A 25,176-nucleotide genomic window follows, 5' to 3' on the forward strand; every position below is an offset into this window, starting at 1 on the left:
TAGAGTAGTTGAACTTCATGTAATTTTATCTTTTCTTTTGCTTGTGTTGTAAGGATTTTTCAGATAATGAGAAATCAATAATAATCAATTTTATTTATTTACCATATCCTTATTCTGGTGATTTAAAATATTTGAAAAAAATGCTACCTAAAAAACGTGGGTCTCTTGGTGATTCTTGTTCTCCATTAGTATTCATAGGTCTTGTTAACTTGGTTTTTGGATTACATTGAGGCCAAGTTAAAAAATGATCATTGTTGTAGAGTAGTTGAACTTCATGTAATTTTATCTTTTCTTTTGCTTGTGTTGTATGGATTTTTCAGATAATGAGAAAGAATGTGGTATTGTTTGGGAAAAGAAGTCAATGTTTGAAGAGAAAGCAAAAGCAGATTCAGTAAAGTCCAACCTACATTTTTTTGGAATCTGCCATGATACTGATGAGGACAATGGAATTGGGGAAAACTTTCAGTCAGAGCTTTAAAAAGTTCAGGAAGCTCAGTTAAAAATGTCTTCAGGGGCTGGGGAGATAGCTCAGTCAGTAGAGTGCTTGCCTTGTAAGCACAAGGCCCTGGGTTTGATCCCCAGCACCCGAAAAAAAAAAAAAAAGTCTTCATTGTTTTCCTTCTAGTTCCATTGACTTTGTTGATGTAGTAAGGAGTAGAATGTTCTTAGCAAATAGTAATGATGGGTGTGGCTAGCAGATAGAGTGAATCTAAGTAAGTGGAGAGGCATATTATTTACGAATTGGTACACTCAAAATAATTAGGATATTAGATTTTCCAAAATTGAGCAATAGATTTAAGGTACAGTGCCAGTCAAAACTTCAAAACTTCACCAGGATTCTTTGAAGATATAAATAAGCTAATTCTTAAAATTTCTATGGAAAGTTATGATTATATGTTTCTTTTATTATTGATGAGCCCACACTGAGATATTATCACCCAGAGTTTTGAGTTTTGACCTAAAATGGATATTCAATTTTGTCAAATTTTCTTCCTCCATCTATTGTTGCAATCATGGAACTTTTTATTAAATCTATGAAGGATTTGATTTTGAATGCTCAGGAAACCAACTTTTCTTTCCTGGAATAAACCTGAATCATGGCATATTAATTATAAATTTTATAAGCATTCATGTTTGAGTAAATTTTGTTACAACTCTTGGATTTATATTTTTCAGGGGTATTGGTCAGTAGTTTTCTTTTCTGATAATATCTTTAGCTTCCATATCTTAAAATGAATTGAAAAATATTTCTGGTACTGCTGTTTACTGAAAAATATTGTGTTAATTGTAGCCATTTCTCCTTGAATGATCACCAGTTTTTATTAGAGGAAACATATGAGATGAAGTTTTATGAAGATTTATTAAAAAATACAGTAAATTAATAGAGAACTGTACAGTATCTATTCAGATTATCTACTAGTTCTTGAGTGAATTTTGATAATTTGGGTTTTCAAGGAATTGGTGTCAAATTCGTGTGCATAGAGCTGTTCCTTTAAATCACTTTTTAAACTTTTATTGTCTCTAAGTTCAGTATAGACATAGCCTGCTTTCTGTCTTCCTTGCACTTTTTTATTTAATCTGGTTAGAGGTTCATCAATTTCATGAGTATTTTCCCTTCCATCAGTAGAAATAGATTTTGCCTTCATTGATATTTAGTCTGATTTCTGTGCCAAATTTCATTGACTTATGCTCTTTATTATTTACTTCTTGCCTTGGGCTTATTTTTCATTTTTTTTTTTTTTTTGGTACCAGAGTTTGAACCCAGGGTGCTTAATTACTGAGGCATATCCTCAGTCCTTTGTTTTTTAATTTAAATTAAATTAAATTTTTTTTATTTTTACCAGGGATGGTACCTAGGGGCAGTTAACCTCTGAGCTACATCCATCTCCAGACCTTTCTTCATATTTTGTTTAGAGACAGGGTCTTACTAAAGCGGAGGCTAACTTTTAACTTGTGATCTTCTTTCCTCAACCTCCCAAGCCACCAGGATTACAGGCATGTGCCCCAGTGCCCAGATATTTCTAGTTTCTTAAAGGAGAAGCGTAAATTAACACCTTTTTTAAAAGAATTTAACATTTATTTTATTTTATATATTTATTTAATGGGGTGCTGAGCATCAAACCAGTGCTTTACTGTGCTAGGTAAGCACTCTATCACAGAGCTACAACCCAAGCCCACAGTATTAATTTTTATACAAGTATTTAATGCAAGAATTTCCCTGTAAACATTGTTTAGCTGCATCCCACAATTTTCAATGGTGATCTTTTCACTTTTTACTCAGGGTTTTTTATTGTCCTTTCCATTCTTCTTGACCTGTGAATTAGTTAAAAATACTTGGTGATTTCCCACATATCATTGCTGTTGATTGCTAGTTTATGGTTCATAAATATTTTGAATAATTTTAGTTGTTTAAGTTTAGTAAGATCTGTTTTTATGATTGTTTCATGTGCACTTGAGAAGAATTTGTAATCTGCTATATTTGTGTGTGGGGTATTATATAAATGTTAATTAGGTCAAATTATTTGATACTATGTTATTCAGGTCTTACATATCTTTGATGATTTTTTTTGTCTGATTATTCTGTGACTTACCAAGAATGTTATCACGCATCATTTTGACTACCTGCCTTTCATCAGATTTCACTTCCCATACTTCTTTTTTTTTAGTACTTTTTAGTTGTCAATGGACCTTTATTTTATTTATATGTGGTAATAGGAATCTGATCCAGTGCCTCACACGTGGTAGGCAAGCACTCCACCACTAATTTACAACCCCAGCCCTCATACTTTTTTGATCTCTTGATTTAACTTTGTTGAATTTCCAAAATTCTCTCTTTTTCTCTTTTCTATTTTATTTCCATTCTCCTGCTTACTTTGGATTTACTTTGCTCTTTTTTCAGTCTCTAAAGTTGTGAAGATTGAAAGACCCTCAGACCCCCTGTCCAAGGAAGAACTCACGTGATCCCTGGCTGCAAAAGCAAGAGGCAGTTTATTGATTACACAGGCGCCTGTGGGTGCTCAGTAAAACCTCAGCCAGAGCTTCGGTGAACTGGCACACCGGGCTTTGGGGTACAGGTTTTTTATAGGGTAAAGGGACAGGTTTCGCGCGCACGGTAAGCAACAGATTTCTTATTGGTTATTTTGAATCCAGCATTTAGACATTCTTGGAGAAGCCATAAATTTACTTTAACTGGAGAGGGGGATGAAAGATAGAGACACAGGCGGAGACACAGGCTTCCCCAAATTGCCCGCAGCCCCTCTCTTCCGCACCTGCATAAACACAGGCTTTCCCTAATTGCCCGCAGCACGGGTCGTAAAAAATGGTAAAGAATGTATAAACTCAGACTTCTCTCACCTTATCTGTGAAGGCTAGGGGAGCTGACCCGAGAAGGAACCTTGTTAAGGATAGAGCGGCTCAGAACTTAAGATGCCATGCTTCACAAGCCATAATTTTACTTTGCCATTTACAGTCCTTCGTTATCTCATCCTATTTACTCTGTCCTTGGTTAGGAATCTGGTATCTGAAGTTTTACAGGACAGTTTTATAGTTCCTGCTTATCAGCTCCTGTTAGTTCAGACATGCTCTGACTTTCCCAATTATCCTGCCTCTTTCTTAGCTAAATCTTCAGATAAATTCCTTTAACATGCCCCGTTAATAATTTTTCTTTTTCTCTTAAAATAGGCCTGAGCTGGTGGGACAGGGGTCTTTTCAGATTATTGGCCTATGATCTTTGTTTTTTAATGTATGCAGCTTTATATTTTTCTCTAAGAATTGCTCTAACTGCATTCAGTAAGTTTGTTAATTTTTGCTTTTTTAATATATTTTTAATTTTTTAATTTTTTTTTTCGTAGTGCTGGGGATCAAACCTAGGACTTTGTGCTTGCAAGGCAAGCATGCTACCAACTGGGCTATATCCCCAGCCCTACTTTCTGTTTTTTAGCCTGTTAAAACAGTAAAGTTTGGTTTGCTATTACTGTTATAAAATGATCTTTACAAATTATGACTTATAAAATGACAGAGAAAGGACTTGCTAAAATTGTTTTTTTTTTTTTTTGCTTATAGTTTTTACTTACATAATTTATAGCTCTATATGGATTCAAGTTACCATCTACATTGTATGTCCTCTCAATTCAGCCTACTGGACACATTTAGTACTTATAGGACAGGACTGCTAGCAAGTGCTTTTTCGGTTTCTATTTATCTCTGATACCTTAATTTCTCTCTTTTTTTAAATGATAATTTTGCTGGATATAAAACACTTGGTTTACATTCTTTCAGCACTTTGAACATGTAGTCTTGCTGTTTTCTTTTTCTTTTTTTAGTTGCAGGTAGACATAACTTTATTTTTTTTATGTGGTGCTGAGGATTGAACCCAGTGCCTGTCATATGCTAGGCAATCATTGTACCACTGAGTCACAACCTCAGCCGTATCCCAGTTTTCTGACTCTGATTTCTGTAAGAAATCTGACTCTGATCTTTGCCATTAATTCTTTCAAATATTTGTTTAAGTTGTTGATGCATATTTATTTTATTTATTTATATGTGGTTCTGAGAATCAAACCCAGTGTCTCACACATGCTAGGCAAGCACTCTACCACTGAGCTACAGGCCTAGCCCTTCTATTAATCTTACTGAGCATCCCTTGTATGGAATGAGCTTTCTGCTTTCAAGAAAGTTCTCTTAATATTTAGCCTTTGGTAGTTTATCTGTGATGAACTTAAGTGTGCATGTTTTTTATGGCATCCGTATTGGAGTTCATAAAGACTTTTTGGATGTTTTCGGACATTATTCAAATGGTCTATCCTTTTGTCCTCTTCTGGTTTTCCCATTATGCATACGTTGGTGTGCTTCATGATTATCATGTAGGTCTTTGAAACCTTGTTGAGTTTTCTTCACTTGTTTTTTCTTTACAGTTCTCAGGCTAGATAATCTCAATTCAATTATCTGTAGCTTATTTATTTCTTTTGCTAATCAAATCTGCTGTTGACCTTTCCAGTGAATTTTATTTAAAGTAGACTTTACTTTCTGGAGCAGATTTAGGTTTATAGGAAGGTACCAGAGATATCCATGTATCTCCTGCCCTCAAAATAGGCATGTTCTCCCTCATTAACATCCTGTACCATGGGGCCATATATGTTAAAATCATAAAACCTGTATTCATGGATCACCAACCAAAGTTTATCATTTACATTAGGTTTTGCCCCTGTCTTGTACTTTCTATGAGTTTGGACAAATACTTAATGAATGATGTGTACACCATTATAGTGTCCAACAGCCTGATTTTACTATCATGAAAAGTCCTTTCTTACATCCCTGATCCCCATCCCTATCTGCCACTGATCACACAGTTGTTGGCCTGTGTTTTTTAATATCTTACAGTTATCAGTGAACATTTATTTATTCATATGCAATGCTGAGAATTGAAGCCATTGCCTCACATGTGCTAGGCAGGTGCTCTACCACTGAGCTACACCAGCCCTTCTTTGGTTAATTTCTAGTATTGGTTAAGAAGTTGATTTTGATTATCTTTGTTAATGTTTTCCTTGTTTTTATGAAGGGATGCATTTATAATTGCCCTCTCTCTACCATTTCAAAAGTGACAAATTGACTCCTTTGTCTTAATCATCCTTCTTTAGCCCTTGTTATTTTTCTTGAATCTGGTCTATCTGGTAAAAAAGATTAACTCAATCATATTTTTGTGTTTAAGTATATGTATTTGTGTGGTATAATCTTTTTTTAACCACCTATATAATAATGATTTTCTTTGGACTGAATTTTGACAGTTTCTTTAAAAATCTAATTGGATAATTTTTTATTGGTGTTTAAACCATTTACATTTTATTTAATGTAATTTTCATATTTAGACTTCTATCATTTTCTTTTTAGTTGCATGTATTCCTTTCATTTTTTTCATTAGTTTTTATTTTTTAAAAAAATAATTTCAGTATTCCTCAAATTCTTTTAAATTTTATTTTTGTACCATTCTTGTGGTACTAGAGATTAAAAAAAAGAACTTTGTGTGGGCTAGGAAAGGCCTCTATCACAGAAGTATATCACTGTCACTTTTTAAACTTTTATTTTGAGACAGGGTCCTGCTAAATCACCCAGGCAATCCTACCTCAGCTTCCTGAGTCATTTGGGGATTACAGATGTGTAACTCCATACCCAGTTGGCAATTAACTATTGTGTATTCAGTTTTTAACCTAATATATTGTTATTGTTTAGCAGTTCCTGGAAATTTTGTATTTGTGCTTTCTATTTTTACATTTACAATCATAACATCAGTATACATTGACAGTTTTTCCTTTCCAATCTCTCTCTCTCTCTCTCTCTCTCTCTCTCTCTCTCTCTCTTTCTCTCTTTATACCTTTTATTTCAATGTGTCTTGTGAATTTCTAATATATCTTTTGATATGAGGGAACACTCATACCTTCCTGTTGTTCTTAATAAGAAAGCCAGTTTCTCACTGTTAAATATCATGTTAACTACATTTTTTTTGGTAGATGTTCTTTATCAAATTTAATAAGTTCCTTATTCATTGCTTATGGAGAGTTTTTATTATGGTGTTGGATATTGGCAAATAATTTCTCTGCAACTCTTGACATGAACTTAGGATTCTTAATTCAGGTGTTTTATGAGTAATTTGCTGCAAACAGTTTTCACATGTTCAACCATGCTTCCATCATTGGAGTAAATCTTACTTGGTTGTGGTATATAATTCTTTTCATATATTGATTTTTTTCTCCCATATTTTTAAAAATTGGTGAATTATAATCTGTAAATGATGGGATTTGTTGTTATATATTCATAGATGCATATAATATATTAATAAAATTTGGCCAATATCACTTTCCATTAAACCCCACCCTCCCACCTCCCACTCCTTGATATCTTTTCTCTACTGACTTCTCTTTGATTTTGAGATTTCCCCACCTCCACTCTTTCTTTCTCTTTCTTTCTTTCTTTCTTTCTTTTCTTTCTTTCTTTCTTTCTTTCTTTCTTTCTTTCTTTCTTTCTTTCTTTCTTCCCTAGCTTCTGCATGTGAGAGTCTCATGATCCTTAACCTTCTGAGTTTGCCTTATTTCACTTAATATAAGGGTCTCCAGTTCCATTCTTTTGAATAAATACTGAGGTGTGGTATAGCTAGGTCATGTGGTGGTTCCATGCCTAGTCTTCTAAGGAAAACTTATACTGATTTCCACAGTAGTTGTACTAATTTTCAGTCCCACCAACAGTGTAAAAATATTCCTTTTTCTCTACATCCTCTCCAGCATTTATTATTATTTTGTTCTTGATGACTGCTATTCTGACTGTTGTGAATGATATCTCAGTGTAGTTTTGATTTGCATTTACAAAATTGCTAATGATGTTGAACCTTATTTCTTATATTTGTTGGCCATTTGTATTTCTTTTTTTGAAAAGTTTCTTTAATTTATTTTTCCATTTATTAAAAGTTTATTTTGTTTTTGGGTGTAAAGTTTTGGTGTAAGAGTTTTTTGTTTTTTTTTTTTTTTTTTTTTTTAGTGTAAAATCTTTAAATATTCTAGATATTAATTATCAGAAGAGTAGCCAGCAAAGATTTTTATCCATTCTTTAGGTTCTCTTTTCACATTCCTAATTATTTTCTTTGCTGGGAAGAAGCCTTTTAATTTGATGTCCTATTTATTAATTCTTGGCATTATTTCCTGAGTTTTTGGGGTCCTATTGAGAAAGTCATTGCCTGTGCCTATAAGCTATAGTTTTGACTGTGCTTCATTTCAGGAGTTGCATAGTTTCTTGAACTCACAGCCTTTTTAACATATGCCATACCACTAGCTACACACCCCTACCCTGATTTGGTTGAGGATTTTGTTGTTGAATTTTTGTTTTGTTTTGTTCTCTTGAGAGAAACTGATCTAGTTTCCCTTTGTTTTAATATCTGACTTGGGTATTCAGGTGATGCTTTCCTCAAAGGATGAGTTAGGAAGCATTCACTCTGCTTCCATTTCTTTTTTTTTTTTTTTTTTAATGGTGCTGGGGATCGAACCCAGGGCTTTGTGTTTGCAAGGCAGGCACTCTACCAACTGAGCTATATCCCCAGCCCTACTTCTGTTTCTTGATAGACATTGTAGAAATTGGTATTTCTGTTAGGTGCTATGCCATGCAGAGGCGCCAGGATGGCGCCTGGCAACCAGCCAAAGGTTGCTTTGATCACATCAGCGGTGAGAAGGTTGATTAACATAAGCACATGCAGGTGATTTGTCATTGGCCATATCCAATTAAGTACATGCACACAATGCATGCACAGATGTTCCCAAGTGCTCCTGATGGTGCCTGCTCATTTTGAAATTTACCATGGGCAGCTAGCTCCTCGCCTAATCTTTGCATAATTGGTGTCAGCCCTACCCTTCATCTCCTTGAGGGGATATAAACTGGCTCTCCTTGAGTGCCAAGATTCAAGGTTTGAAGTTCGAGGCCCCAGGTTCGAGGTTGGAGGTTCCAGGTTTGAGGTTCCAGTTCACGGGTTTCTTGATTAATCAATAAACCATTCCAAATACAAGAGCCTTACTACCCTTTTGTCCCCCATGCCAAATGGACTCCTCTGGATGGCCTCATATTTCTTTTTTTCTTTTTTTGTGGTGCTGGGGATCGAACCCAGGGCTTTGTGTTTGCAAGGCAAGCACTCTACCAACTGAACTATCTCCCCAGCCCCAGAAATTGGTATTTCTTGATTGCATATTTAATAGAACTCACCAGTGAAACCATCTGAATCTGATGTTTTCTTTTTGGAAGATACTGTTAATTCACTGTCTTTAACATACATGTACAGATCTATTAAGGTTATTTTTCCTTGTATGCATTTTGGTAGATTGTATCATTTAAAGAATCAATCTATATCAAATTTGTAAACATAGTGCTGTGCAAGATATTCTTATTTTTACTGTTAATGTCCATGAGGTCCTGTTTTGAGTACGGTTTCATTTGTGATGTAATTTGTAACTCCTCTCTTCATGGTTAGCATGGTGACAGGTTTTTCAACTTTTATTGTTCTTGACAAAGAAGTTTTGATTATTTTTTTATCTGTTGATTTCCCATTTCATTGATTTGTCTTTTTAAAATTTTTATATTTTATACTTGTTGATGTACAGAATGCCTTTATTTTATTGTTTTATTATTTTTATGTGGTGTTAAGGATTGAACCCACTACTTCACACATGCTGGTCAAGTACTCTGCTACTGAGCTATAGCCCCAGCCCCATTTCATTGATTTCTCACCTTTTAGTTCTATCTACTTGGTATAGATTTATTTTGCTCTTCCTTCTCTAGTTTCTCAAAGTAGAAGATTAGATTTTTATTTTAGATCTTTTAAAATTGATGCATTTATTGTTCTAAATGCTCTACATCTTTGCTTTCATGGAACCTCTCCAATTTTGATAAGTTGTACTTTTATTATTTTTATTTGGCTTTTAATTTTTTACAGACTGCATTTTGATTCATTGTACACAAATGGGGTATATAATTTTGTTTCAATGGTTGTACACAATACAGATTCATACCATTCGTGTAATCATACATGTACATGATGCTTGTCTCATCCCATCATTTTTCATACTCCCTCCCTCTCATTTTCTTCTACATATTCTAAAGTTCCTCAATTATTCTCTCATTTCCCACCCCTACCCCCATTATATATCATCCTCCACTTATCAGGGAAAACATTTGGCCTTTGTTTTTTTGGGATTGGCTTATTTCACTTAGCATGATATTCTCCAATTCCATCCATTTATTTGCAAATGCCATAGTATTATTCTTCTTTATGGCTCAATAGTATTCCATTGTGTATATATACCAGAGTTTCTTTATTCATTCATCTGTTGAAGGGCATCTATGTTGGTTCCACAATCTAACTATTGTTAACTGAGCTGCTATGAACATTGATGTGACTGTGTTACTGTAGTTTGCTGATTTTAGGTCCTTATGATATAAGCCAAGGAGTGGGAAAACTGGGTCAAAAGGTGGGTCCATTCCAAGTTTTCTTAGGATTCTCCACACTGCTTTCCAGAGTGGCTGCACCAATTTGCAACTCCACCAGCAATGTAAAAATGTGCCTTTTCCCCCACACCCATGCCAACATCTATTATTGTTTGTGTTCTTGATATTAACCATTCTAATTGGAGTAAGAGAAAATCTTAGAGTTGTTTTAATTTGCATTTCTCTAATTACTAGATATGTTGAAAACTTATTCATTGCCTGTATGTCTTCTGTAAAGTGTCTGTCCAGACTCTTGGCCCATATATTGATAGGGTTCTTTGTATTTTTGTTGTAAAGTTTTGTAAGTTCTTTATAAATTTTGGAGATAAGTGCTCTATCTGAAGTGCATGTGGAAAAGATTTTCTCCCACTCTGTAGGCTCTCTTCACATTCTTGATTGTATCCTTTGCTGAGGAAAAGATTTTTTAGTTTGAGTCTATACCATTTATTGATTCTTGCTTTGATTTCCTGTGCTTTGGGAGTCTTATTGAGGAAGTCTGATCCTAAACCAACATGATGACAATTTGGGCCTACTTTGTCTTCTTTAAGGTTCAGAGCCTCTGGTCTAATACCTATGTCTTTGATCCATTTTGAGTTGAGTTTTATGCAGGGTGAGAGGTAGAGGTTTAATTTCATTTTACTGAATATGGATTTATAGTTTTGCCAGCACCATTTGTTGAACAGGCTGTCTTTTCTCCATTGTATGCTTTTGACTCTTTTGTCTAGTATGAGGTGACTATTTATGTAGTTTTGTCTCTGTGTCTTCTATTCTGTACCATTGGTCTGCCTGTTTATTTTGGTGCCAATACCATGCTGTTTTTTTTATGATTGCTCTGTAGTATAGTTTAATGTCTGGTATTGTGATACCTCCTGTTTCACTTTTTCTATTCAGGATTGTTTGGCTATTCGAGGTCTCTTATTCTTCCAGATAAAGTTCATGATTGCTTTCTCTATTTCTATGAGGAATGCCATTGGGATTTTAACTGGAATTGCATTGAATCTGTATAGTGCCTTTGGTAGAATGGCCATTTTGAAAATGTTAATTCTGCCTATCCAAGAACATCGGAGGTCTTTCCATCTTTTAAGAATTTCTTTCTTTAATGTTCTGTAGTTTTTATTGTACAGGTCTTTCACCTCTTTTGTTAGATTAATTCCCAAGTATTTTTTTTTTTGATGCTACTGTGATTGGAGTAGTTTTCTTAATTTCTCTTTCAGAGGATTCATCACTTATAAATAGAAATGCATTAGACTTACACATATTGATTTCATATTCTGCTACTTTGCTGAATTCATTTATTAGTTCTAGAAGTTTTCTAGTGGAGTTTTTGGATCTTCTAAATATAGGATCATGTCATCAGAAAATAGTGACAGCTTTAGTTCTTCTTTTCCTATGTTATCCCTTTAATTTCTTTGGTCTAATTGCTCTGGCAAGTGTTTCAATGATGATGTTGAATAGAAGTGGTGAAGGAGGGCATCTCTGTATTGTTCCAGTTTTTAGAGAAAATGCTTTCAGTTTTTCTCCATTAAGAATAATATTGGCTGTGGGTTTAGCATAGCTTTTCCAATTTTGAGGTATGTTCCTACTATTCTTATTTTTTCTAGTGTTTCAAGCATGAAGGGGTGCTGTATTTTATCAAATGCTTTCTCATCATCAATTGAAATAATCATGTGATCCTTACCTTTAGGTCTATTGATGTGCTGAATTACATTTATTGATTTCCAGATGTTGAACCAACCTTGCATCCCTGGGATAAACCCCACTTGATCACGGTGCACTATCTTTTTAATATATTTTTGTATGTGATTTGCAAGTATTTTGTTAAGGATTTTTGCATCTATGTTCATCAGGGATATTGCTATAAAGTTTTTTTCTTTGATGTGTCTTTGTCTGATTTTGGTATAAGAGTGATACTAGCCTCATAGAATGGTATTTTTATTATAATGTGTCTTGGTGTGGACCTGTTGTGGTTTTGTGCACTTTGTGTTCCATAAGTCTCTTGTATTTGATTTCACTTTTCAGGTTTGGGAAATTTTCTGACATTATTTTATTGAACAGGTTTTTTATGTCTTTGGTTTGTATCTCTGTGCCTTCCTCAATCCCAATAATTCTTAAATTTGGTCTTTTCATGATATCCCATAATTCTTGGAGGTTCCGTTCATGACTTCTTAACATCTCCTCAGTTTGTTCAATTTTATTTTCGAGATTGAATATTTTGTCTTCATCATCTGAAATTCTGTCTTCCACAAGGTCTATTCTGTTGGTGATGCTTTCTATTGATTTCTTAAATTGGTTTATCATTTCTTTCATCTGCTTGTTTTTTATTTTTCAGAATCTCAATCTCTTTATTGAAGTGTTCTTTTGTTTCTTGCATTTTCTCTTTTAATTATCTACTGGAATGATCTTGCATTGCCTGCATTTACTCTCTTATCTCGTGTTTTGCTTCACAGATCATTTTAATCATGTACATTCTAAACTCTTTTTCTGTCATTTCTACTGCCATGCTGTCATTGGAGTCTATCACAAGAGCATCTTGGTTACTTAGGGACATTTTCTTCCCCTGTTTTTTCATATTGTTTCTCTTTATTCCCCTGTAGCAGTGAAGATCAGAGATACTGAAGTTTGCCCCCTGCAGGCTTATTATGACCCTGCAGTTTCCCACTACCTCTCTTTGAAGGGGAGATCAATACCAGTAGCACTCAATACAGAGAAAATGCAGCCTGAACCAGATAGCTCCTATACAGACTTTAACATTTGTAAAATAAACAGGATAGTTTCAATTGGTATTTACAATATTTCTAGTTATGACAAGAGGATAGGAAAAGGGTGTAGGACGTAAGTGAGTAAATAGGGGTACATGTCAAAGGGCCTCCAGTCTCCTATATGTGTCTCAGGATGGGAGCCGCCCTTCCAATGATGATGGCCACACCCTCAGAAATAATTCAGTGCCTGCAACAGCCTCCAAATGAACTGGGGAGCTCCAGCAAGAGTGCACTGAGTCAGCACAGAGGGAGGCCCAGTGTCCCTCAGCAGTAGGGGGGCAGACGGGCATGCAGGCTAAGCGCCGGACCGACCTCGGTGTGTGGTGTGGGCTCAGTGATGCCTGCGACCTTGGTGTGTGGTGTGGGCTCAGTGATGCCTCCAACCTTGGTGTGGGCAGGCAGGCACAGCAACGAACGACCTTGGTGTGGGGGAGTGGGGTCAGCGACCTCCAACCTCAGTGTGGGGGGCAGGCTCAGTGACCTCCGACCTTGGTGTGGGTGGGCAGGCACAGCACCAACCAACCTGGTTGTGGGGAGTGGGCTCAGTGCCCACGTCCGACCTCGGTGTGGGGTTGGGCTCAGCGCGACATCCAACTTCAGTGTTGGGGGCAGGCTTAGCACGACGTCCGACCTCAGTGACAGTTGTACTTTTTTTATTCAATTCAAAGTATTTTAAATTTCTCTTGAAATTTGTTTTTTGACATGCTATTTATGTTCAATTTCCAAATAGTTTGGATTTTTTTCCAGTGAATATTTGTGTTAATGATTTTAACTTTAATTCCATTTTGGTTTCATAGTATCTGTTGTGTGTTTTCTATTATTTTAAGTGACCTCTTTGTCTTTTTTATGTGATGCTGGGTAGCAAACCCAAGGGGCTTATGCTTGCTAGCCAAGTGCTCTACCATTGAACCATAAAACAGGCCCTAGCACATGGTCTTTCTTGGTAAATGTTCCATGTAAGCTTCTGAAGAATGTATGTATTTTACTGTTGATGGATGAAGTGGACTATAAAATTGTTTCTTTAACTCTAGATTTTATTGTAAAATTCCCATTTGGTTCTTTTTTATAATTGCTTCTTTACTGAGAAAGAGTGTTTTCACTAAAAAGTGTCTGTCCTTACTTCTTGGAATATTGTCATAATATATTCTTAAAAGTCTGTTTTGGATAGTTCCAACACATGAGTCATTTCATGACCACTCCCTCCTCTGGTTAAAGAGAACTGGCTTGAGACTTTGGTGTGTGTGAATGTGTGCCATTGGAAGTTCTACTTCATTGAACCATTGTAATACCAGGCTGGGATATAGGACAGACTGATAAAAATTCCACATGATGTCACCACCAGATTTCCCATTTGGTTGTACAATACTTAATCTGCTATGTTATCCACCTTTCAGAGCTTCTTATAGAGTTGCTCTGCATATTTAAGTCCAGGCATTGTAGTTGTAGGTTTGGGGAGAGAAAGGGTCCAAAAGTCCAAGTCCTCACTTTCTTGTAAAGCAGGTTATGTGATTCTTTTGTAAGTCAGTATTTTCTAGAAGAAATAGCAACTTGTTTTTTTTATTTTAAATTATTTTTAATTTTTTTACAGACAGCATTTTGATTCATTGTACACAAATGGTTACATCATTTTGTTTCTGTTTGCACAAGAGATGTACATTCCTACCGTTTCTGTAATCATATATGTGCATAGGGTAATTATATCTGTCTCATTCCACCATTTTTCATATCCCCCCTACATGTCATAATCTAATGTCTACATAATCTAAAGTTCCTTCATTCTTCTCTCACTCCCCCCCAACCCCCATCATATATCATTTTACACTTAACAGGGGAAACATTCGGCCTTTAGTTTTTTGGGATTGGCTTATTTCACTTAGCATGATATTCTCCAATTCCATCCATTTATTTGCAAATGCCATAATATTATTCTTCTTTATGGCTTAATTCTGTTCCATTGTGTGTATATACCACAGTTTCTTTATCTACTCATCTGTTGAAGGGCATCTAGGTTTGTTCCACAATGTAGCTATTGTGAATTGAGCTGCTATGAATATTGATGTGGCTGTGTTACTGTAGTATGCTGATTTTTAGTCCTTTGGGTATAAACTGAGGAGTGGGATAACTGAGTCAAAAGGGGGGTTCATTCCAAGCTTTCTGAGGATTCTCCACACTGATTTCCAGAGTGGCTGCACCAGTTTGCAGATCCACCAGCAATGTAAAAGTGTGCCTTTTTCCCCACATTCCTGCCAACATCTATTATTGTTTGTGTTCTTGATAATAGCCATTCTAATTGGAGTAAGATAAAATCATAAAGTTTTTTTTAAATTTGCATTTCTCTAATTACTAGAGATGTTGAACACTTTTTCATATATTTATTAATCACCTGTATGTCTTCTGTAAAATGTCTGTCCAGTTCCTTGTACCATTTATTGATTGAGTTCTTTGTATTTTTGGTGTAAAATTTTATAAGTTCTTTATAAATTTTGGAGATAAGTGCTCTATCTGAAGTACATGTAGAAAAGATTTTCTCTCACTCTATAGGCTCTCTTTTCACATTATTGATGTATCCTTTGCTGGGAAAAAGGTTTTCAGTTTGAGTTCATCCCATTTATTGATTCTTGCTTTGATTTCTTGTGCTTTGGGAGGCTTGTTAAGGAAGTCTGATCCAAAGTCAACATGAATAAGATTTGGGCTTTCTTTGTCTTCTATTTGATACAGTCTCTCTGGTCTATTCCTAAGTCCTTGATCCATTTTGAGATGAGTTCAGTGCAGGGTGAGAGATAGAGTTGTAATTTCATTTTACTGCATATGGATTTATAGTTTTGCCAGCAACATCTGTTGAACAGGCTATCTTTTCTCCATTGTATGTTTTCAGCTCCTATGTTTAGGATGAGTTGAATACTTATGTGGGTGTATCTGTGTCTTCTCTTCTCTACAATTGGTCTGCCTATCTATTTTGGTGCCAATACCATGCTATTTTTGTTACTATTTCTCTGTGGTATAGTTTAAGGTCTGGTATTGTGGTGCTGGGGATTAGAACTCTAAACTTTGTGTATATGAGGTATAAGTCAGTGCTTAATGGCATAATATTTTGTTACTTCATCTGTGCAGAAATCCCAGAGTGAGGAAATAACTAGCACAACTGACAGTGTGTATACAGGTAGGACTGAAGTGACTGCAGCATTTTTCTATAAATCTGAAGAACCTGATGATATTACCAAGCATATTAGTTTATCATCTGTTTCCTCTGGAACTGTGGACAGACCTGTAGATTTGTGTACTAGAAAGGAAACTGATACAGAATCTACAAACCAAGGTAAAACCTAATGTGTTTCTGTAATCATGTATTACATAAAAGTGCACCTGTGTTTGAGAAGATAGACTTTTGAAGATATGAAGGGGCATAAGATATAAGCAGTGCTAAGAAGGAAAGTCATACTACATTGCCAACCATAAAATAAACATATAACTTTATTGTTAGGCCTGTGATTACAGGGATTACATAGTATTGTGACTCTTGACCCATTTGCCTGAGCATAAAAGATAATAGTTTACTTACATGGTGATTTTCTTTGTGATAATGTTTTCATTTCAGTAATGTTTAATAGTACTGCTCAAGCTTATATTTCTTTTTTATAAGCCTAAAAGTTTGGTAAATTATTCAATTATAGTAACTAATGTTTGGTATTGCTTTCTTCCCATTATTCCATTCTAATTTTTTATTTTTTTTTTGAGGTGGAAGAAGTGTCTCTGAAAAATTGTATTACTTTATAATGTATGGTAGATAATTTTCCCCCAAAATGAGTCCTAAATAAGTCACAAATATTACATTTATAGACACTTTACAGTTTTACTGTGGTGGAAGAGGAAGGTATTGCACACCTAAAACCTCTACATTTTCAGACAAATTAGTAAAGCATAGTGATTTCAGAGATCATATAGAATTCAGATAACACTTAATTTCTGATGATCAAATGTAAAAGGAACATTTAGTTTTTGTGAGCTTTTTTATAATAGAGAATGCAAAATATTTTTATACAGATATTTTCTAAAATTCTTCCCTTCATTTCTTGATTTAGTAACTTTTTGTAAAAGACTTTATGAAGCAAAAACTGTATGATTGTGTAGTCTAGCTTAATAGTTCACCACCTCAATAATTTTTTGGCATGCATTTTATGTAGTATTGTATTCATTGTGAATAGTACCTGTAAACTTGATATTACCAAAGAAATTCAAAATTGGATATAAAATTTACCAAAATGTAGAACTTACCAAAATATAGAAGCTAAACTCCCCTAGCCTGTACTATAGAAAATCTTGTCCTTTTTTCCATCCTGGGAAAATCTTTGTTGTTCAGAAAATCTTAAATGAAATAATAAATTGTTCTTTTTCTTTTGTCATTGGAAAATTAAACAGTTTCATTTTGAAGTGGTAGAGGACTGTCATTTGCAGATTTGTCTTCCAGTAATTCTGGGGATTTTGCCTTTGGTCGTAAAGATAAGATTAAGAAGTTATTTTAATTATGTTAACAGAACAAAATGCAACTTAAAGAACCAGTCTTTGTTACAGTGTTGTAACTAAAGTAGCACTTTCCCATTTACTAAGTGTTCTCATAATGAAGGACTTCTCTGATTGATTGATTGATTTTACTGGGGATTGAACACAGGGGTCCTCTATCACTAAGTGTACATTGCCCACCCTTTTTAAAAATTTTTTTTGAGGCAGGGTTTTATTAAGTTGCTAAGGCTGTTCTTAAACCTGTGATTCTCCTGCCTCAGCATTCACAATCACTGGAATTACAGATCTGCAGGACAACACCCTGATTAATTTTATTATTAATAATATAACCATAAGAATTTTTTAAATTTTGTACAAATTATTCTAATGGTCTTCCCTGTCCTTAAATGCAGAACTATTTTTCAGTTTTGAAAAAATTCTGACTTTAGTAATGTTATTCTTTTAACTATATGTACTTTTAGATTTGATTTGTTGATATTTCAAGAATTAGGAATCTACTTTTTCCCCCCTTCTTAAAGTACAAGGGATTGACCCCAGGGTCTCACACATGGTAGGCAAGCCCTCTACCACTAAATTTTATCTCCATCCCTGAATCTGCATTTTTTATGGAGATGATTTGGATTTTAGTATTATGATCATGCTTAATTTATGATGTTGAAATAAATTTATAAATGATGTGCTTTCTCATTCTCTATCAGTGATGTTTCTATTTTTAATCTATTTGGTAGCATTTCTATAAAACAGTACATTTGTACAAATGATTTCATCATTTAAGTGTTTCAAGATTATTAGAATAAGGCTATTCATTTTTTCTCATTCTTATATCTTTCATATCTATGAAATCATGTAAATTTCATGTCTGAACCATCTAAATTGTTCTTATATAAGATGTTTGATTTATGGGATAAATTTTGTTGAAGGTATATGCTTAAATGATTAATGAAATTCAAATAACTATTATCTCCACTTAGTTACACTTTTTTTTTTTCACAGCTTTCGCTACTTGTAGAAGCAGTAAACTTCTTTGGGATATGATTTTACATTAGAATTCATGACCTCCCATTTAACAGGTTTCTTTATTTTTGTTTTTCCTAATAGCCTACAAAGTAAAAGAGTTAATAAGTCAGCACATATAACAATATAGTGGGTACAGTTTTCTGCAAAAAAAGCCAAATGAAATTTGGTGTGTTTGCTGCTTATTGCTCAGTATAACCAAGTACTCTATCATGATTGCATACTAACATATAAAAAAGGAAAATCATAAGGAGGAAGACTTACTTAAATAAATCTTACTCACTACATTCTGTCCTCACCATCACTTCTCCATTTTTGTGAGATCATTCCATTCACCATTCGCTTTTCTTACTTTCTTACTTTGTTTTACTTAATTAATTTTGTTCTTAAGGTTTGACAGGAATCAGGAATCAGTGTGCTTGTCTTTTCACAGAAATAGCTTTTGGCTTTCTCAGTTCTTTTTTTGTTTTGTTTTGTTTAATTGCAGATTATCAGATTATATTTGTTTTCTTGGGTATTGTTTTCTTGCTTTAATTTAAGATGTGCCTGTTATAGTAACTGAAATTATAAATTTCTTGCAGATTTGTGTGTGAGTTGACCTTGCCAGAATATTTTAAACTTTTTTGGGGTGGGGTGGGTTCCGGAATTGAACCCAGGGATGCTTTACTGAGCTTCAGTCCCAACCTTTTTAATTTAAAGACAGAGACTTACTAAGTTACTTAAAGCTTCACCAAATTGCTGAGACTGTCTTTGAAATTTCAGTCCTCTAGTCTCTGCCTCCCTAAGAACCCTACCTGGCTTATTTTAAACATTTTTAATAGTTGTTCCCGTTGTTGAACATGATAATTTTGCCCTAATAATCTAAGAGCAAGATTTTAAAAACCTTTAAAAAGTAGCTTATGTGGTTTACAAATCCTCATTTTTTCCTCAGATAAAAGTTTCCAGTGGGCAAATACTGGAGCAACTGTGTTTGGAACACAGACAACCAGTAAAGCTAGTGAAGATGAAGATGGTAGTGATGAAGAAGTAGTTCATAGTGAAGATTTTCATTTTGAACTAGTAGTGTCATTATCAGAAGTACATGTCAGGGAATGAAAATTTTACTAATTACTTAATTTTCATTTTAAGCTCAAAACTTACCCTGGATTGATTTGTTAGTACTATGGTTGCTTTCTTTCAGAATACTTATAATCTGAAGTAGTAGCTCCATTTTTTAGACATCAGTGTTTTTTTGTTTTGTTTTGTTTTGTTTTGTTTTGACTTTTGTATTTTGTTTTTGGTACTGGGGCTTTAACCCAAGAATACTTTGCCACTAAGCTACATCCTTAGTTCTTTATTTTTTATTTTGAGACAGGATCTTGCTAAGTTGCTTAGGTTCTCACTAAATTGCTGAGGCTGGCCTTGAACTTGAAATCCTCCTGCCTCTGCTTCCAGAGTCACTGGGACTACAAGCATGTACCACTGTGCCTGGCTTAAGCATTCAGCTTTTAAGTATACATCTGGTTGCTTTTCCTTGTTTTGTTTTTTTTTTTTTTTTTTTTTTAGCAGTGCTGGGGATAAAACCCAAGGATGTCAGACATGCTATGCAAGTGCTGTATCACAAACCTATACCTGAGCCCTCTTTTTAAACTTTGTATAGATTTTGCTTTGTAAGTAGTATATGCAATTGTTGGGAAGAAATTTTTTTCATATGTTGTTAGAATATCATGTTTGTTTGCACACTGTATATCTGGGGATAAAGTAATTTCTTTAATTGCCAAAGTCATTTCAGTAAAAAGTAACCTTTTACAGTTTTTGGACAAGAATGTTATTTTAGGAAAATTATTTTGTCATTTTTCAACCTCAGTCAGTAGTTAATATTTCTTTTCAAGAACCAGCACTTTCTGAAGCCTCTTAACCTATAAAGTAAAATCTATTAATATCCTTACAAGGAAAATCTGTTTAAAAATTTGGATTTTTGAAAATTGTTATGGAATTATAAGCATCATCTTACAGATGAGTTCATCTTTTTTTGTAGGTAGAAGTAAAATCTGGAGAAAAAGATGAAGAAATTTTGTTTAAAGAGAGAGCCAAACTTTATAGGTGGGATAGAGATGTCAGTCAGTGGAAGGAGCAAGGTGTTGGAGATATAAAAATTTTTGGCATACACTGAAGAATTACTATTGGATCCTAATGAGAAGAGGCCAGGTGTTTAAAGTGTGTGCAAACCATGTTATCACCAAAACAATGAGAGTAAAACCCCTAAATATTTTAAATAATGCTTTAGTTATGACTAATTGAGATTATGCTAGTGAGTTTCTAACTTTGGATGCTAATTTTCTTACTTTTTTGGACTTTTATAAAAACCATAAGGAAAATAAAACAATTTATAAGTTCTGTTAATATTCTGGTCACTTGTTTTTCCAATAGATGGAAAAGCAAAAGTGGAACAACTTGCAGTGAGATTAAAACAAAAGAAATGACTGAGTCTTTTAAAAAAATTTGAAGAATGTCAACAAAATTTATTGAGACTCCATAGAGAGGTGTCTATGGCAGCAGAGTTATCAAAGGAGACAAATCCTGTGGTATTTTTTGATGTTTGTGTGGATGGTGAACATTTGAATTATTTTCAAATGTTTTTTGAACTGCTGAGAACTTCAGAGCACTGTACACTGGAGAGAAGGACTTTGGTTTTAAGAACTCTATTTTTTACAGAGTAATTCCAGATTTTGTTTGCCAAGTAAGTACTAACTACCTGTAGTAATTGAAGTCAAGAAGAATGTACACCACAGTAACTTGGAGAATTTGTGAATTTCCTCTTGACCACATCATGTAGTTTTCTTAAGATTTCTTTAGCTTTCCCAAATAAGAGTGTCATCACCACTGGTTCCCTAATTCTGCCCAGAAGTTTCAAACTCAAAAGAGTCCAAATTTCTAACACCTGAAACATTCTGGAACTTGTAGAAAAGGGTGGAGAAATGGACTTTTTATCTTTTATCTTCATTCAAAAATAAGTATTTAATTTTCAAAATGCATTCTTAAAGAAACTGGGTGGTCAGGATTTACCCTATAGTGGCAATTTCTATGTATATTTTATGTTTTACTCAGGATTCCTATTAATTGAAATCTTTCTTTTGGGGGGAGATATCACAAAATGTGATGGAACAGGAGGACAGTCCATTTATTGAGATATATTTAAAGATGAGAACTTTGATGTGAAACATACTGTTACTGGCTTACTCTGTACAGCCAATTGAGACCAAATACTAATAATTCTCAATTTTCATGGCATTGAACAAAGCAGAACATTTGGACTTTAGCATGTAGTATTTGGGTTTGTTAGGGACAGTATGGATACTGTGAAAAAGATTGAATCATTTGGTTCTCTCAAAGGATCTGTTAGTTGAAGAATTAGTATCATAGAATGTGGCCAGATACAAAATCACTGTTTTTCATAGTAAATTTTATCTGTATAAGCAGTTGATTTGAAGTGTAGCTGTTACAGATAATATGGAATTATGTTCAGATTTTGAAATGAATGTTTCCAATGTATAAATGTAAAATTGCAGCTTATAGCACTTATCACTTTTTAATGTGTTATAATTGACCTTGCATGGTGTGAAATAAAAGTTTAAACACTGGTGTATTTCAGGTATACTTGTGTTTATCTACTCCTGACATATCTGTAGTAAAATGGGATAATAACTTATTTTGTTATAAGAAATAGACCTTTACAGACTATTGAAGAAATAGGATATATGCAATTTAATTTTAGTTCCTTTAAAGATATTTTAACTTGTTGCATGGATGTATATACCATTTGAATAAGGGACCACAATTGGATAATTTTATTTTAGATCTGAAATATGTTTGGTAATCTTAACTCTCAGTGAGCTCCTTTATGTGTAGAGACTCATTTATGAATGCATAGAGCCACAGAAGATAATTAACCAAAGTGTTCTTCTATAATCTTTACACTTCCTGTATGGTCACAAATTAAATTTTAGAGCACCTTCTTTTCTTAAAATATGTAGCTTCCTGAGACCTTTCAAAAGGTATTGATATGTACATTTGAAACAAGTTGATTATATTTCCTTAGATTTTTCTTTAACTTTTCTGTCATGTGTCTCTACTACCTCAAAAACTTCAGCTTGGTCCTGATGATAAATTGAATTTTTCCTTGTTGCTGTTGTGATAAAGTATAAATATTTTCAAAAGGCCTATACCATGTTATTTGGTTGAAGATTTTCTTTATACTAGATTGTTGCAGTACCTTTTTATGATGAATTTTATAGGAGAAATAAAGTGACAATTGATAATAGCCTTGACATTTTAAACATTCATTACTTGTGTATTTAATTGTTCACTTTAGTACTAGACATAAGGAGGACAAGTAAAGAAAGGTCTATACTATAAACTGCCACATAATTTTCACAAGTTTGATATGCAATAGAAATGGTTTGTGTCAAAGGAAGTGTAACCAAACTACTAAAGAAAGATGTTTTTATTGGCTTACTCAATGTAGAACTACAAAGAATTTCATTATAGCACAAAATTTTATATATTGCAATCGTGGATATTGACTCCCTTCTTTTGTGTTCTTTTCAGTGAACATACCTCATGTTTTTTTAGTGAGGAAAGACAGGTTTATTCCCTGTTGTATGGCAATTTAGAAATAAGGTGTGAAACCGTCTGTTAGAGATGATTACAGGGATGTGATGTGTGGTTTGTGTAAGGAGTGATGGAACACCAGCATATCCATGACTAAATCTACTTGGTCACAAAGTCAGATAACTAAAATAAACCTACTCCAAATTTTTCAGTTAAATTACTTGAACCTTCAAGGAAACAGTAGACCACATATATGTACTTTTAATATTTAGAATTTGCTCCTTTGGAAATCTATTTAAATTGATTTCAATAGTGTGTTGTAATTTTTAGCTGAGACAGTTAATTCTGTCTTGATTTTAGAATAAATTCTAAGTAAATGCAAGTGCTTTTAAAGAATTTTTAAATAAATTTCATGTAGTCCTAAAGTATTAAAATTAAAAACTTCAAAGATTTTAACCAAGAAACTTGACTAAATGACATGTAAGCTGATTTTTCCAGTATTGCTATTTCAAAGACACTTAAAAGTGGCTTGAGGCTTTTATAAGAACTGTGTTTGAGTTACATTTCAGGAAAGAACTTTGTGTTTTCTGTTATTTAAATGCTAATAATGTATTAAACCCAATCTATGTTTTTTCAAAATTGCTGGACTTTTATTGTCTTATTAAAATCTGCTTAAAGATAGAATAAAGTAATTCCAGTACTTATGCATTTTAAGCAATACTTTATACAAAATTGAGTATTGGTGTAGTTTATTTAGATAGGAACTACTTTGCTAAAGTATTTCTGTTTAAAATTTTGGCAATTGAGAACTTTAATCCAGAGTATTTAGTTTTTAGTCCAGATATGTAGTTGACAATCATTTTAGAAAAGGGATTATGAAAGAAGTGTTCAAACAATCATTCCCCTCATTCAGTCTCTGTTTAATAAAGATTTTAGGTTGGCATATCATTAAGTACCTGTGAAATGCTACGCACTGTTATTGGTACTAGGGAAAGTTGGTTTGGTTTTGTGGTTTTAGTAATCCATATTTTCCTGGAGTTTACATTCTAAAACTTTTTGACATACTGTTTTCCCACATGGGGAACACAAGCAGGGAAAGCAAAGAGGTTTCTATTCCTACCTATCCGCTGTATTCTTGATTTTCTTCTGTATGACAGCAAACATCACTTTGGATGAAGAGGCAAGTGTATTTGTAAGTGCTAATGCATGCCAAGTGTGCTTATGGACCAGAGGCCTCTGCAGTTTTGGTTTCTGCTGCTTGCTGCCACTTGCTGCTGACCAGTGGGACAAATGACATGTACTCTTCAGAAGTTCATGAACAGCTTCTGCTTTATTCGGATAACACCCTCAATATATAAGCAGTGTCTTGCATAAGCAATTGTAAGCACATATGTCCATCCAATCCTATTAAAGGTCAAGCCATCACGAGCTCAAGCATACATGTAAGATATATCTGTCCACGCCCTAAGTAGCTGAACTAATTATCATACAGTCAATGGTAAATGCTTCCTGTTTTTCTCAAGGCACATTCAACATGTCCTTTGGCTCTCTGCCAGTCATGATCTTAGAGGCATGTGGCGTAACCTGGGCCCTGGGTCTCACCTGCCACAGGTTTCAATTCTCCAGCACCAGGGCCCATAGTAGTATTTTCAGAAAAAATAGCATTACTACAATAATACTGTATAATCTGTAGTTCATATTTAAATTTTAGTACTCAATTCTGTCCTTTGCAGACTTTTTTTTTTTTTTTTTTTTGGTGCGGACTCAATCTAAGAATGAACACGGCATTTGGTGGTGTTTGTTTCCCTTCACAGGGAACAGGTTCCCGGTGTTTTCTTTATGTAACATTGATGCTTTTAAAAAGTTTAAGACCATAGTTTGTTAGAATGTCCCTCAGTTTTGGATATGTCTGCTGTATACCTCCTGATTAGTTTCCCATTAAAAATTTTCAGGAAGAATAGGATATGACTGATATGTGGGCTGCTCAGATATATGAAGAGGTAAATTTTGTTGGTTTGTTCCTTGGTGATGTTAACTTGCATCATTTAGTTAATGTGGTGTCTATTAGATTTCTCCACTTTAAGTTTTATAATTTTTATGTATATATATATATATATATATATATATATATATATATATACACATACACACACACACACACATACACACATGTGTGGGTTGTACCAGGAATTGAACTCAGGGGTACTTAACCACTGAGCCACATCCCCAGCCCTATTGCATTTTACTTAGAGACAGGGTCTCACCAATGTGATTAGTTCCTGCT

At 34.1% G+C, this 25,176-nt stretch overlaps 1 pseudogene; it reads right to left on the reverse strand.

Annotated features, from left to right (window-relative positions):
- The window catches only part of LOC124974236 (E3 SUMO-protein ligase RanBP2-like), a 76,188-nt pseudogene that overhangs the window by 18,545 nt on the left and 32,467 nt on the right, over window positions 1-25,176 (reverse strand).

Source organism: Sciurus carolinensis, unplaced genomic scaffold (assembly GCF_902686445.1).
Source record: "Sciurus carolinensis unplaced genomic scaffold, mSciCar1.2, whole genome shotgun sequence".
In the NCBI taxonomy this organism is placed as follows: Eukaryota; Metazoa; Chordata; class Mammalia; order Rodentia; family Sciuridae; genus Sciurus; species Sciurus carolinensis.